Below are 15,405 nucleotides of genomic sequence, written 5' to 3'. Positions count from 1 at the left end.
GAAACTGTGATTTAAAATCTTCCAACAAACAAAAGCCCAGGACCAGAGGGATTCACAGGTGGATTCTATCAAACATTTAGAGCGGAGCTAACACCTATCCTTCTGAAACTCTTCCAAAATATAGCAGAGGGAGGAACACTCCCAAACTCATTCTACAAGGCCACCATCACCCTGATACCCAAACCAGACAAAGATGTCACAAAGAAAGAAAACTACAGGCCAATATCACTGATGAACATAGATGCAAAAATCCTCAACAAAATACTAGCAAACAGAATCCAACAGCACGTTAAAAGGATCATACACCATGATCAAGTGGGGTTTATCCCAGGAACGCAAGGATTCTTCAATATACGCAAATCAATCAATGTGATACACCATATTAACAAATTGAAGGGAAAAAAGCCATACGATAATCTCAATAGATGCAGAAAAACTTTTGACAAAATTCAACACCCGTTTATGATAAAAACCCTCCAGAGAGTAGGCATAGAGGGAACTTACCTCAACATAATAAAGGCCATATATGACAAAACCCACAGCAAACATAGTTCTCAACGGTGAAACACTGAAACCATTTCCACTAAGATCAGGAACAAGACAAGATTGCCCACTCTCACCACTATTATTCAACATAGTTTTGGAAGTTTTAGCCATAGCAATCAGAGAAGAAAAGGAAATAAAAGGAATCCAAATCAGAGAAAAAGAAGTAAAGCTGTCACTGTTTGCAGATGACATAATACTATACATAGAGAATCCTAAAGATGTTACCAGAAAACTACTAGAGCTAATCAATGAATTTGGTAAAGTAGCAGGATACAAAATTAATGCACAGAAATCTCTTGCATTCCTATACACTAATGATGAAAAATCTGAAAGAGAAATTAAGGAAATACTTCCATTTACCACTGCAACAGAAAGAATAAAATACCTAGGAATAAACCTACCTAAGGAGATGAAAGACCTGTATGCAGAAAACTATAAGACACTGATGAAAGAAATGAAAGATGATACAAACAGACAGAGAGATATACCATGTTCTTGGATTGGAAGAATCAACACTGTCAAAATGACTCTACTACCCAAAGCAATCTACAGATTCAATGCAATCCCTATCAAACTACCAATGGCATTCTTCACAGAACTAGAATAAAAAATTTCACAATTTGTATGGAAACACAGAAGACCCCGAATAGCCAAAGCAATCTTGAGAAAGAAAAACGGAGCTGGAGGAATCAGGCTCCCTGACTTCAGACTATACTACAAAGCTGCAGTAAGCAAGACAGTATGGTACTGGCACAAAAACAGAAACATAGATCAATGGAGCAGGATAGAAAGCCCAGAGATTAAACCCATGCACATGTGGTCAACTTTTTTTTGATAAAGGAGGCAAGAATATATAATGGAGAAAAGACAGCCTCTTCAACAAGTGGTGCCAGGAAAACTGGACAGTTACATGTAAAAGAATGAAATTAGAACACTCCCGAACACCATACACAAAAATAAACTCAAAATGGATTAAAGACCTAAATGTAAGGCCAGACACTATAAAACTCTTAGAGGAATACATACGCAGAACACTCTATGACATAAACCACAGCAAGATCCTTTTTGACCCACCTCCTAAAGAAATGGAAATAAAAACAAAAATGAACAAATGGGACCTAATGAAACTTAAAAGCTTTTGCACAGCAAAGGAAACCATAAACAAGATGAAAAGACAACCCTCAGAATAGGAGAAAATATTTACAAATGAAGCAACTGACAAAGGATTAATCTCCAAAGTTTGCAAGTAGCTCATGCAGCTCAATATCAAAAAAACAAACAACCCAATCCAAAAATGGGCAGAAGACCAAAATAGGCGTTTCTCCAAAGAAGATATACAGATAGCCAACAAACACATGAAAGAATGCTCAACATCACTAATCATTAGAGAAATGCAAACGAAAACTACAATGAGGTATCACCTCACACCAGTCAGAATGGCCATCATCAAAAAATCTAGAAACAATAAATGCTGGAGAGGGTGTGGAGAAAACGGAACCCTCTTGCACTGTTGGTGGGAATGTAAATTGATATAGCCCCTATGCAGAACAGTATGGAGGCTCCTTACAAAACTAAAAATAGAACTACCATATGACCCAGCAATCTCACTACTGGGCATATACCCTGAGAAAACCATAATTCAAAAAGAGTCATGTACCACAATGTTCATTGCAGCTCTTTTTACAATAGCCAGGACATCTAAACAACCTAAGTGTCCATCGACAGATGAATGGATAAAGAAGATGTGGTACATATATACAATGAAATATTACTCAGCCATAAAAAGAAAAGAAATTGATTTATTTGTAGTGAGGTAGATGGACCTAGAGTCTGTGATACAGAGTGAGGTAAGTCAGAAAGAGAAAAACAAATACCGTATGCTAACACATATATATGGAATGTAAAAAAAAAAAAAAGGTTATGAAGAACCTAGGGGCAGGACAGGAATAAAGATGCAGATGTAGAGAATGGACTTGAGGACACAGGGAAGGGGAAGGGTAAGCTGGGACAAAGTGAGAGAGTGGCATGGACTTATATATATATTACCAAATGTAAAATAGATAGCTAGGGGGAAGCAGCCGCATAGCACAGGGAGATCAGCTCAATGCTTTGTGACCACCTAGAGGGGTGGGATAGGGAGGGTGAGAGGGAGGCCCAAGAGGGAGGAGATATCGGGATATATGTATACGTACAGCTGATTTACTTTGTTATAAAGCAGAACCTAACACACAGTTGTAAAGCAATTACACTCCAATAAAGATGCTAAAAAAAAAAAAAGAATTCTCCTGCCAATGCAGGGGACACGGGTTCAATCCCTGGTCTGGGAAGATCCTGCATGCCACGGAGCAACTAAGCCCGTGCGCCGCAACTACTGAGCCTGCGCTCTAGAGCCCATGAGCCACAACTACTGAGCCCACAAGCTGCAACTACTGAAACCCGCACGCCTAGAGCCCGTGATCCACAACAAGCGAAGCCACCGCAATTAGAAGCCTGCACACTGCAACGAAGAGTAGCCCCCGCTAGCCGCAACTAGAGAAAGCCCGCACACAGCAACGAAGACCCAACACAGCCAAAAATAAATTTAAAAAATATGTATTGGCAATACCAGGTGCTGAAAAGAATGTGAGCAAATGAGACTCTCATACATTACTAGAAGGAATGAAAAATGCTACAGCCACTCTGGAAAACAGTTTGGCAATTCCTGTTTATACCCCAGAGAAATGAAAACTTATATCTGATCATCAATGTTTACATCAGCTCTATTCATAATTGCCCTAACCTGGAAAGATTTCACATGTCCTTAAATGGGTGAATGCATGAACAAACTGTAGTGCCCCCGTATAATAAAATATTATTCACCATAAAAAGAACAAACTATTGATATACACAACTTAGATGACTCTCAAAGACACGATGCTATATAAAAAATGCCTGTCTCAAAGGGCTACATACTGCATTATTTCATTTATATTGCATTCTGAAAAAGGTAAAACTATAAGGATGGAGAACAGATTGTCAGGGTTTATGAGCAGAGGGAGGGGATGACTATAAAATGGTAGAATGAAGGAGTTTTTTGGGGCATTGAAACTGTTTGTATCCACATTGTGGTGGTGATTACATATCTATATCTATATCTATACCTATCTATCTATCATCTATCTATGTTAAAATTCATAGAACTGTATATCAAAATAGAAAAAGTCCATTTTTCTGTATCATAATTTAAAAATAATAATTAAAATATTTTTCTAGCTTAAAATTTTTTTTAATGTTAAATGTTAAGAAGCCCACTACTTTTCTGGCCATACCAGAAATTGAAAACTCAAATGTTTCCAGAGGCCAAACAGGTAAAATAAATTTATGAGGTTGAAGTGGTTCAGGTATAAGAAAATAGGGAATGATAAGGACTGTGTTTGAATTATAGAGTGTGTGTCCCAACCAAAGATATTCAAATCCAATTAAAACTAAAACAAAACTAACAACAAGGTCCTATTATATAGCATGGAGAACTATACTCAATATCCTATGATAAAACATAATGGAAAAGAATATATTTTTTAACATGTGTATTAATGTATAACTGAATCACTTTGCTGTACAGCAGTAATTAACACATTGTAAATCAACTATACTTCAATAAAAAATAATAAATTCTTTAAAAGCTAAAAAATACACTGCACACACAGACACACACACACACCCTCTGAGATCCCCTGCTCTGTGTGCTGTTTTTAGGTAACTTCGTGTAATCCTATAACTTCAATCACCATTTGAATAGATTTTCTTTTAATGTTTGCTACCCAGATCTTACTCTGAGCTCCAAATCTATATCTTCACATGCCTTCTAGATATCTTCAACTATGTTTCCCACTGATACTTCAAAACTTAACATGTTTGAAAAATAAAGTCATCATTTTGTTTTTCACTCAAAACCTTGTTATCCTCCTGTATTCACTAGTATGTCTCTCTGACATAGTTTGACATAGCACTCTGTACTTGTCTTGCTTAATACTCATTTTCAAAACTACATTTTTTGTTAATTTTATTTATATCTTGTTTCCTCCACTAGATTGTAATATACATGTAGACAAGAACTATGTCTAACTTATCACCTTATTTTCAGAGCCTGGTACATAGTACGCATCAATAAATTTTTGTTGAATGATATATGGTATCATCATATATTCAGTCACCCAAGACAAAAACTTGAAAGTCACTCTCCTTCAGATGCCATGTTTTCACTCACCAGTGAGTCATCAACTTTTATAGATTTTACTTCCTCAACTCTCATATCTCACGTCATTTCTTAAAACATACAACCGTGTTCTTTTAAAGGCCTATTTTCATTATATAAAATTTCTGAAAACAGTTACTCAGTTATTTCTGCTATCATGAAACTTTGCTCACAATATATTTTGACATGGAATTTTACATTCCCATTACTTTTACAGCTTATATCGTACAGTTTCCTGCTTAACTGTATTCATTTTGTATATGAGTAATAAACGCTACCATTACTAAATACCTACTATGTGACAGGCAATAATATTATAAATATTTATTGTTGTTATCATTATCCTAATTTTACAAATGGGGAACTGAGGCTCATAAAGGTAAGTAAATACCCAAAGCCACTACAGCTAGTAAATGACAAAGACAGAATTCAATCCCAGGTTTGTTTTAATATCAAAATGTTCTTTTTACTACATCATTATTACCTCCAGTTATTAGCAACTGTACTGTCATTGACAGCATCTGACTAACTCTTCATAATTTCTGAAGTACTCTCATATACCATCTCACTGAATATTATTTCAACAGTCTGAGAATCTGAAGCTCAGAGAGAAGTCCCTTGGCCAAAGTCATAGAGTAAGCTGGTGGAATTCAAGTCTTCTGACTCTCAGTCCATAACTCTTTCCATTATATGATGCTGTCTTGGTAAGTACTCTCAGACATGAATCTCATTTCTTCCTCATGTTCTCCATAGCACTTAGCACAGAGTTGAGTACAAAGCAGCTGCTTAATGTGTTTGTTAGCTTTATAATTTGGCTTAACAATATGCTCAGATTTTTTACAAATACAGCTCCTTGACAACTTGAGTGATAATACCTATTCCTTTAGTTTCTCAGAACACAGAAATTTTCCTGAATTAATCTACTCGCTATGCACACAGCCAAATCTTACTTCTTGCTTTCAAATCTTCAATAACATTCTGTAGTGTCATCTTAGTCTTCTAAGCAGTGTCATCTTTCTTTATGATTCCTTTTTCTAAGCAACTTCCCTTTACCTTTAATCTAGTCTTCAACTTAAATACCACCTCAGAGAAACAGCAAAGAACCTTTCTACGTACTAAGAACTATCACTATTGTCCTCCTTTACAATATTCTTATGTTCAAATACACAGTGAATTAAAGATGGTTCTTGTCACAACCATTCACATTTCATATGGAGATTTTCTTTTAGTCTGTGGACATTAACACAACCATTATTGTTATAGCTGAAGCAATACTGTGTAGTTTTCTTGCGGGGAAGGATTCAGTCCTGGGTGAAAGGGTATAGTGACAATGAGTCAAGAGCTTGAAAATGACCCACTCTGCTGCCAACATTGCTACAGATCTCTTGGTGTAGAGCCCAGATCCATTCCAGTAAAATGCTCAAAATGTTTGATTCCATTTTTTATTTGGTTGCCAATTTATTAAGTGGTTAACCTTGGACTGCATCTATCCAGCATTTAATTAATTAAGGCCAGTTTGAAATACCTTTAGAAACTTTACTAATTTCAATACACCAAGCTGGCACATTTATAAGCAACTAGCAATTGCTGAGATACTAAATCATCTTCACTAAAATACAGCCATTGCCAGCAGAGCATTAATCAACTCAAGAGCTAATTGTTAAACTGAAAGAGTAAAAGTAATCCAACATACCTTCTCCCTCTCCCCACAGTTTTGGAGAAGGACAAAAATAGTGAGAAGTACAGCTTCATAGAATTTCAGGGCAAGAAGGGCCCTCAGAGACTATTAATTTATCCTCCTTGTTGTAAAATGGGGAAAGTGACACAGAATAGTGAGTTAGTAATAAAGTCAGGATTAGATCCCATGGCTCTAATACATAAATATTCCTCATTTCCAGAATACCTTTTATTATGGAAAATGATTCTAATTCACTACTCACCCAGTCTACACTTCTATAGAGAATACTGAGAGGAGAGTATGATGACGATAAACAGTATTTGTGCATCTCATAGAAAACTGCATCTCATAGAAAATTGCTAAAAATTATTGTTTTATTCTGTATCATACCGGTGCAGAAACCCAGGGCATAGTTTTGAAGGTCTAATTCTAAAGCCACTGCTTTCTTTTAAAATGAGAAGCAATCATTTTCTTCATTGCCTATACTTAGATGTATCCCTGACATTTGGAGTATCAGGCCACAGTGGTACCTAAAGCCATTGAATTACAAATTGTGGTTTAGACAAAAAGCATTTCTATTTGGCACTGAACTTCAGGACGTGAGTTTGTGGAAGCACCAAAGCTCACTAACATTATGCTAAGCAAAACAGAATGATAATATCCATTTTTTGAGTCCACCCCAGCTGAATGTGTGGGTCTGCATGTGTTAACATCAGCAGAAAAATTAAAGTCAACTATCTTTGGATGCTGAGAAACTAACTCCCTCACAACACATCAACAGTCCATGAGAGAAAAAGAGAGAAAGGGGATCCAATACAAAGTAACCCTGGGCCAAGTAACAATAACAAATATATCAGTGGTGCTCAAACTGCAGTGTATATATAAACCACCTGAGAAAATTGCTAAAAATAGGCTGAATGTAGACAGAAGTAGGAGTGGTTCCCAAACCAGGCTATGTGTGTGGTGTTTACACAATTGTGTACAATTAACAAGATTCATCTGACTGTACATTTAAAATGGATAATTTTATTGAATATAAGTAATGTCTTTATAAAAATTTTAATTCCATTGGGTCATTTAGTAGAGGGGGAAATGTCTTTCTCCAAAATCTGTATAGCAATAGAAGTAAACTAAATGATATCTTATTACAAAAAGCAAACAGTAGACATACTAATATTGACCTGAGGAAATATTAGGGGCAAATATATTTAACAAGAGAAGAATCAATGAGAACCTCTCAAAATTAGATCATCTTATTCTTCAAGAAGCTAATTGGAACCTCAACTGGTTATTACTTTATTTCTACAGCAATGAGAAATGAGGCTAAAACTTAATAAATTGGTCAATAACTACACAGACCACATGGTGAAGGATTGGTAACAGAGGCCTAGACATACTCACTAAGATAAGGAGAGTATTAAATAGCAGATTCAATGTGCATGAGACAAGAAATTTCAGTCAGGTAGTTAAGCAAAGCCTGATGGAAAGTGTTAACAAGCTATAGAAATTGGCACAGGTAAACAGTCAATTTCTTGGGGGAGTTTGACAGCAATGAGGGTGGAGCCAGGAAGGTGACAACCATAAGATTGACGTTTAAGGGGCAATCAGCCAAGATGGAAGAGTAGAAAGACCCCAGAGCTCACCTCCTCTCACAAACACACCAAAATCACAACTACTTGCAGAACAACCATCAATGGAAAAGATCAGAACCTACCAGAAAAAATCTTCTACAACTTAAGATATAAAGATGGACAAGATGCATAGGAGGGGTGGAGTCATAACATACTTAAGTCCCATACCCCCCAGTGGGTGACCACAAATGGGAAAATAATTAGAATTGTAGAGTTTCTCCCCAAGGAGTGAGAGGTCCAAGCTCCATATTGGGCTTCCCGCCTGTGGGTCTTGCACTGGGAAGATGAGTCCCCAGAGCATTTAGCTTTGAAGGACAGTGGGGCTTACTTTTGGGAGTCCCAGAGGACTGGGAGAAATAGACACTTTACTCTTAAAGGGCACACACAAAATCTCACATGCTCCAGGATCCACAGTAGAAGCAGTAACTTCAGGAGCCTGGGTCGGACCTACCTGCTGATCTTAGAGTCTCCTGGAAAGGAAGGAGGCAACTTCAGCTCACCTTGGGGACATAGACACTGGTGGCAGCCATTTGGGGGAGCTGGTTCAACTACATGGACACTGGTGCTGGCAAATGCCATTGTGGAATCCTCCCTCCAGCTTATTAGCTCCAGGACCCAGCCCCAGGAGCCAGTGCTGGGATGCCTCAGTCCAAGCAACTAACTGGGCATGGACACAGCTCCACTACCAGCAGACAGGCTGCCTTAAAACCCCTTGAGCCCCCAGCTGCCCCTGGACAGGGCCTAGCCCACCAGAGACCCCAGGACCCAGCTCTGCCTACCAGCAGGCAGACACCAGCTACAAGAAAACTGCAGCCCCATAGTGTGTGGACCCAGCTTGCCCACAAAGAGGCCAAATTCTGCCCTGGGACCAGCTGGGCCATGGCCCTCTCACTAGTAAACCAACACAAGCTTAAAGACACCCAGGCCCCACAGACAACAGTGTTAGGAACTGGCTCCACCCACCAGTGATCTGACACTAGCTCTGAGACCCCTGGGCCCTGAAACAAGACCCCAGGATTTAGCTCTGCCTGCCAGTAGGCTGGCACTATCCCCTGGCATTGCCCACCATTGGGTGAGTAACAGCCCCATGGTCTCTTGGACCCTAACTCCACCCACCAGTAACACAGCACTAGCCCTGTGGCCCCTGGGATTCCACATTCAGCCCCCTCCTGACCCAGTCCTGCCAACGAGCAGCCAGTAGCCTCTGCACAAGGCAGGATCTGGCAACCAACCAGACTACGAGCCAACTAACACTAACAGACTGCACACATAGTGAGCCCAACACAACAGAAAGACCAACACAGCCTTCATAGGGCAAACCCCTAGAGCATATAGCTCTGGTGACAAGAGGGGAGTGCACAGCTGGGACACATATGTCATCTCCTACAAAAGGCAACTTCTCCAAGGTGGGAAATGTAACCAACTTACCAGATACATAAAAATACAAATAGCAACTTAGGCAAAATGAGGTGATAGTGGAACCTTTTCCAAATGAGGGATCAAGATAAAACCCTAGAAAAAGAACCAAGTGAAGTGGAGATAGGCAATCTACCCAAGAAAGACTTCAGGGTAGTGATCATAAAGATGATCAAAGAACTTGGGAGAAGAATGGATGCACAGAGCAAGAAGTTAGAAGTTTTTAACAAAGAGTTAGAAAATATAAAGAACTATCAGAGATGAAGAATACAATAACTGAAATGAAAATATACTAAAGGAAATCAACAGTATGCTAAATGATACAGAAGAATGGATCAGCAAGCTAGAAGACAGAGTAGTGGAAATCGCTGATGCTGAACAGAAAAAAGAATGAAAAGAAATGAGGAAAATCTAAGAGACCTCTGGGAAAGCATCAGATGCTCTAATATTTGCATTATAGTGGTCCCAGATGGAGAAGAGAGAGAGAAAGGGACTGAGAACACAATTGAAAACATAATAGCTGAAACTTCTCTAACCTGGAAAAGGAAACAGACATCCAAGTCCAGGAAGCACAGAGAGTCCCATACAGGATTAACCCAAAGAGGAACACACCAAGACACATTGTAATTAAAATGGCAAAAATTAAGTATAAAGAGAGAATATTAAAAGCAGAAAGGGAAAAGCAACAAGTAACATAAAAGGGAACTCCCATAAGGTTATCAGCTGACTTTTCAGCAGAAAATCTGCAGGCCAGAAGGGAGTGACACAATATATTTAAAGTGATGAGAGTGAAAAACCTACAGCCAGAATACTCTACCCAGCAAGGCTCTCATTCAGATTTGATGGGGGCGATTAAAAGCTTTACAGACAAGCAAAAGCTAGAAAAGTTCAGCATCACCAAACCAGCTTTACAAGAAAGGTTAAAGGAACTTTTCCAAGTGAAAAAGAAAAAGCCACAACAAGAAGCATGAAAATTACAAAAGGTAAAAGCTCACCAGTAAAGGCAAACATATAGTAAAGGTAGGAAATCATCCATGCACAAAGTTAGTAGGAAGATTAAAAGACAAAAATAGTAAAATCATCTATATCCACAATAAGCAGTTAAGGGATACACAAAACAATTAGACATAAAATATGATATCAAAAACAGTAATCTTGAGGGGAGGAGAGTACAAACGCAGGGTCTTAAAGTGCATTTGAAATTAAGAGATCAGCAACTTAAAACAATCATGTCTATATATAGATTGCTATATATAAATGCCATGGTAACCACAATCCAAAAATCTATAATAGATATGCACACAAAGAAGAAAAAGGAATCCAAACATAACACTAAAGATAGTCATCACATGACAAGAGAAGAGAACAAAAGAAGAAAGGAACAAAAATGACCTATAAAAACAACCCAAAACAATTAACAAAATGGAAATAAGAACGTATGTATCAATAATTACTTTAAATGTAAATGGACTAGACATAGAGTGGCTGAACAGATACAAAACAAGACCCGTATATATGCTGCCTACAAGAGACTCACTTCAGATCTAAGGACATACACAGAGTAAAAGTGGGGGAATGTAAAAAGGTATTCCATACAAATGGAAATCAAAAGAAAGCCAAGGCAGCAATACTTCTATTAGACAAAATTGACTTGAAAATAAAGACTGTTACAAGAGACAAAGAAGGGCATTACATAATGATCAAGAGATCAATCCAAGAAGAAGATATAACAATTGTAAATATATGTGCACCCAACATAGAAGCACATAAATATATGATGCAAATATTAATGGACATAAAAGGAGAAATTGACAGTAACACTATAACAGTAGGGGACTTTAACACCACGCTTACATCAATGGATGCATCATCCAGACAGAAAATCAATAAGGCAACACTGTCTAAAATGACACATTAGACCAGATGGATTTAATCAATATATATAGAACAGTCCATCTAAAAGCAGCAGAATACACATTCTTTTCAAGTGCACACGGCACATTTTCTGGGATAGATCACATGCTGGGCCACAAAACAAGCCTTGGCAGATTTAAGAAAATTGAAATCATATCAAGCATCTTTTCTGACTACAACATTATGAGACTAGAAATCAACTATAAGAAAAAAACACACACACAAACATGTAGAGGCTAAACAATATGCTACTGAACAACAAATGGATCACTGAAGAAATCAAAGAGGAAATCAAAAAATACTTGGAGACAAATGAAAATGAAAACACAATGATTCAAAGTCTATGGGATGTAGCAAAAGTAGTTCTAAGTGGGACGTTCATAGCAATACAAGCTTACCTCAGGAAACAAGACAAATCTCAAATAAACAACTCAGCATCACACCTAAAGAAGCTAGGAATAGAAGAACAAACAAAACCAAAAGTTAGTAGAAGGAAAGAAATAATAAAGATCAGAACAGAAATAAATGAAATAGAGACAAAGAAAACAATAGAAAAGATCTGTGAAACTAAGAGCTTGTTCTTTGAAAAAATAAACAAAATTGATAAACCTTTAGCCAGACTCATCAAGAAAAAAAGAGAGGGCCCAAATCAATAAAATCAGAAATAAAAAAGGAGAAATTGCCACAGATCCCACAGAAATACAAAGGATCATAAGAGAATACTATGAACAACTATATGTTAATAAAATAGACAACCTAGAAGAAATGAACAAATTCCTAGAAATGTACAATCTCCCAAGACTGAACCAGGAAGACATAGGAAATATTAACAGACCAATCACAAGTAATGTAATTGAATCAGTAATAAAGAAAAAGATCCCAACAAACAAATTCTAGGACCAGATGGCTTCACGGGTGAATTCTACCAAACATTCAGAGAAGAGTTAACACCTACCCTTCTCAACTTATTCTAAAAAGTTGCAGAGGAAGGAATGCTTCCAAACTCATTCTACAAGGCCAGCATCACCCTGATACCAAAATCAGACAAACATATGACAAGCCCACAGCTAATATCATACTCAATGGTGAAAAGCTGAAAGCATTTCCTCTAAGATCAGGAACAACACAAGGATGTCCAGTCTTGTCACTTTTATTCAATATAGTATTGGAGGGGCGGAGTCAAGATGGCAGAGTAGGCAGATGCGGAGTTCGTGTCTCCTCACAACTAGGGCACCTACCAGGCACTGGTGGGGGACCTTGGACACCTAAGGGGATGGGAGGAATCCCCAGGGGGTCGGGTAGCATGTGTGGGGAAGGAGGGGGAAGGAAAAGTGGAGGCAGGACGGGACTGGTGCCCCTGATGGGAGGCTGGGGGAGGGGAGGTGTTCCCATGCTCAGAGGGGCCCACTCATGGCAAGGGAATCAGCAGGGACAGGGAGAGACCTTCGGGGGGATCAGAGGGGAATGCGGCCAGCATCTCCCCCACCCACTCAGGCCCCAGCAAGCCTGCTGGGGTCCTGAACCTGAATCTTTGCCCTCTGGGGCCCCCTCCGGCCGCGAGGGTCCTGGGGGCATAGGAGGGGAGAGAGGCAAAGTGGAGGGATGGGACCAGTGCCCCTGAGGGGCAGCTGGGGGAGGGGAGGGGTTCCCACACTCAGAAGGGCCCACTCACGGTGAGGAGATCAATGGGGACAGGGAGAGACCAGCTGGGGATAGGGGGATCAGAGGAGAACATGGCCAGTGTCTCCCCTGCCCGCTCAGGGCCTGCAGAGCCTGCTGGGGTCCTGAGCCTGAACCTCTGCCCTCTGGGCCCCCTCGGGCTGTGTGGATCCTGAGCCTAAGCCCCGCCCCCCAGGGCCTTATCCAGTCATGCAGGTCCTGAGCCTAAGCCTCCCCACACCCCCTGGGGCATTTTCCAGCCACGGGGGTCCTGAGCCTAAGCACCCCCCAAGGCCTCTTCCAGCCACGAGGGTCCCAGGCTTGAGCCCCACACCCCCTATGCCACCCCCCGCCGCCAAGGCCTTTTCCGGCCCTATTGTGGCTCTGTTTTTGTTGTTTCATCTTTATTTTTATTTTTTCTAATATATTTTTTATTTTTCTAACTTTATTTTACTTTTTATTCTTTGTTATTGTTCTGCTCCTTTTTGTCGGTTGCATTTATTTTTCTTTTGCCACATTGCATGGCTTGTGGGGTCTTGGTTCCCAGGCCGGGAATTGGGCCTGAGTTCCTGTAGTCGGAGCACCGAGTCCAAACTGCTGGACTAACAGAGAACCTCAGACCCCAGGGAATATTAATCAGTGTGAGCTCTCCCGAAGGTCCTCATCTCGGCACCAACACCAGGCTCCACCCAACTGCCTGCAAACTCCAGGGATGGATGCCTCAGGCCAAACAACCAGCATGACAGGAATACAGCCACACCCATCAAAAAAACTGAGACAACAAAAAAATATGACACAGACGAAGGAGCAAGGTAAAAACCTACAAGATCAAATAAATAAAGAGGAAATAGACAACTTGAAAACAATTCAGAGTAATGATAGTAAACATGACCCAAAATCTCAGAAATAGAATGGAGGCACAGATCAAGAAGATACAAGAAATGTTTAACAAGGACCTAGAAGAACTAAAGGACAAACAAACAGTGATGAACAACACAAGAACTGAAAGGAAAAATACGCTAGAAGGAATCAATAGCAGAATAACTGAAGCAGAAGAACGAATAAGTGAGCTGGAAGATAGAATGGTGGCAATAACTGCCGACGAGCAGAATGAAGAAAAAAGAATGAAAAGAATTGAGGACAGTCTCAGAGACCTCTGGGACAACCTTAAATGCACCAACATTCGAATGCAAAAAGCTAAGAGAATTCAGCACCACCAAACCAGCTTTACAATAAATGAAAAAGGAACTTCTCTAGGCAGGAAACACAAGAGAAGAAAAAGACCCACAAAAACAAACCCAAAACAATAAAGAAAATGATAATAGGAACATACATATCGATAATTACCTTGAATGTAAATGGATTAAATGCTCCAAACAAAAGACACAGACTGGCTGAATGGATACAAAAACAAGACCCATATATATGCTATCTACAAGAGATCCACTTCAGACCTAGGGACACATACAGACTGAAAGTGCGGGGATGGAAAAAGATATTCCATGCAAATGGAAATCAGAAGAAAGCCGGAGTAGCAATACTCATATCAGACAAAATAGACTTTAACATAAAGACTGTTATAAGAGACAAGGAAGGACACTACATAATGATCAAGGGATCAATCTAAGAAGAAGATATAACAACTATAAATATTTATGCAGCCAACATAGGAGCACCTCAATACATAAGGCAAATGTGAACAGCCATAAAAGGGGAAATTGACAGTAACACAATAATAGTGGGGGATTTTAACACCCCACTTACACCAATGGACAGATCATCCAGACAGAAAATAAATAAGGAAACACAAGCTTTAAATGACACAAAAGACCACATAGACTTAATTGATATTTATAGGACATTCCACCTGAAAGCAGCAGAATACACTTTCTTCTCAAGTGCACACGGAACATTGTCCAGGATAGATCACATCTTGGGTCACAAATCAAGCCTTGGTAAATTTAAGAAGATTGAAATCCTATCAAGAATCTTTTCTGACCACAATACTATGAGATTAGAAATCAGTTACAGGAAAAAAAAAACCTCTAAAACAGGGAAACACATGGAGGATAAACAATTTGCTTCTAAATAACCAAGAGATCACTGAAGAAATCAAAGAAGAAATCAAAAAATACCTAGAAACAAAGGACAACGAAAACATGATGACCCAAAACCTATAGGACATAGCAAAAGCAGTCCTAAGAGGGAAGTTTATAGCAATTCAATCTCACTGTAGGAAACAAGAAAAATCTCAAATAAAAAACCTAACCTTACACTTAAAGCAACTAGAAAAAGAAGAACGAGAAAAACCCGAAGTTAGTAGAAGG

The sequence above is a fragment of the Eschrichtius robustus genome, chromosome X (genome assembly GCF_028021215.1).
Source record: "Eschrichtius robustus isolate mEscRob2 chromosome X, mEscRob2.pri, whole genome shotgun sequence".
Classification (NCBI taxonomy): Eukaryota; Metazoa; Chordata; class Mammalia; order Artiodactyla; family Eschrichtiidae; genus Eschrichtius; species Eschrichtius robustus.
This window is presented reverse-complemented; position numbering follows the sequence as displayed.